Raw genomic sequence first — 1,726 nt, 5'->3', positions numbered from 1 at the left:
CCCCCTTCCCTTTCCCTCTCTTTTCCTTTCTCATCTTTCTTTCTTCTTTTCTATTCTCAGGGCTTTGGAAATAGAGATATTAAACTATTACTCATTTTAGAGGACAGATTTTTGACCAAACTCATTTGCCCTTCCATATCTGACTAGGTGTAACTCCTCTGTCTAAAAATACCTTTAGCAATAAAAACAGGTTGTATTTGGGGATGGTGAGGTTTTCTGTTAGTTTTGTTTTAAGTCACAACTGTAGGATGTTAGGATTTAAGATTTTTTTTTAATTGCAATGAATGAAAACTTTATCTGTATCTACTCTCAAATTGTAAAGATAAGAATTTCGGAGCTAGTTTGAAGAGCTTAGCTGTGGTAAGCTTGAGTTTAATGTAACATGTATAGATACAGTTCATTGTAGATCTTGTTAAATGAGAAAACTAAAAAGTCACTATCATGTTCAAGGTCATAGAGCGAGTAAGTAGTCTTGTGCTTTTAAGGCAAGAAAATATAAATCATTATATTAATAGATTTCTAGCATAGCGAATTCTATGAAGTGAAAAACCTAATTGTTAAACCAGTAGGGAAAAAAAGTCTCTTAAGAATATCTTGAAATCTGTGGGCATCTTGATTTATTAGGTGAGCAAAATGTAGAAACTTGCCATTATCCAGATTTTCCATGGACGATGTAGTGGTATTTTGTGTATTTTGAGATCTAGCCCATATTTGACTTTGACTTCTTTGCCAACTGCACATGGATACTGTGTAGGAAAGTTTGCATCTTTTGCATGAATTTGGTTTTACTTTCTTATTTTAAATTTGGACTTCAGATTTGCCATAATGCAATGTATTATACTGAACTTTACTCAAAAATCTACAAAATCCATTTAGAATGAATTTATAATTTTGATTTTAAACGCTTAAAAGTTTTATATGTTTGCACGTTTTCATTCATGTGCACACCCATGTTACACGTACAGGCACATACCTTTATAATCTTTTTTTCATAGCATTTGACAGCCCTAGAGAATTTCCTAGTTTTTTTCCTTTCATGGATCATTTTTTGGGCTTAGTGGTGTTTCTGAAGTCTTAAAGGGCATGTCACATTCAGGAAATAATTATTAAATCTATATAAACAAGCATATATTTTATCAACAGGCTGCTAAAAGGAATCATGATTTCTGATAGTCATGTAATAAGAAGCTAAGACTCTTTAAAAAATAAAAATTGTATTTTATCCCCATTTCTACTTTGGTAGTATACATTGTTCTCTATATGCCAGTAGTAAACAATTTGAAAAATAAACCAAGAAAGAAATCCCATTTACAGTAGCTACAAATAAAATATGAATAAATTTAATCAAAAAGGGAAAAGATCACTATAAAGAAAACTATTAAAACATTGATTAAAGAACTTGAAGAGGGCATAAAAAAAATGGAAGGATTTTCTGTGCTTATGGATCGGAAGAATTAATATTTGGTGTACTTCCCATCAAAATAACAATGACAGTCTTCGCAGAAATTAAAAAAAAATCCTAGTACCTGCTTCAGCTGCACGTATACTAAAAATGGAATGATACAGAGAAGGTTAGTATGGCCCTTGGGATGACATGCAAATTCATGAAATACTCCGTATTTTTTTATGGGAAAATAAATTTTTCTAAGTTTCATTACAAATTTATAGTTTCTTTTTGTCGCATTTATGAAATAGCTAAAGGTAAATGAAGTAAAAAAAAAAAAAA

The 1,726-nt window shown here is 30.8% G+C and overlaps 1 protein-coding gene and 1 non-coding gene across 2 annotated transcripts in view; both read left to right on the top strand.

The window, feature by feature from the left end:
- Positions 1 to 1,726, top strand: part of UCHL3 (ubiquitin C-terminal hydrolase L3) — a 56,541-nt gene that overhangs the window by 27,809 nt on the left and 27,006 nt on the right. The window lies entirely within an intron of this gene.
- On the top strand, positions 1,523 to 1,624 carry LOC111725300. Its single transcript, XR_002773393.1, has one exon. It is a non-coding gene; the product is annotated as a U6 spliceosomal RNA (small nuclear RNA).

This window comes from Otolemur garnettii, unplaced genomic scaffold, assembly GCF_000181295.1.
Source record: "Otolemur garnettii isolate 467f Iridium unplaced genomic scaffold, OtoGar3 scaffold00036, whole genome shotgun sequence".
In the NCBI taxonomy this organism is placed as follows: domain Eukaryota; kingdom Metazoa; phylum Chordata; class Mammalia; order Primates; family Galagidae; genus Otolemur; species Otolemur garnettii.
The sequence above is the reverse complement of the archived record's forward strand: the minus strand, read 5'-3'. Positions and strand labels throughout refer to the sequence as shown.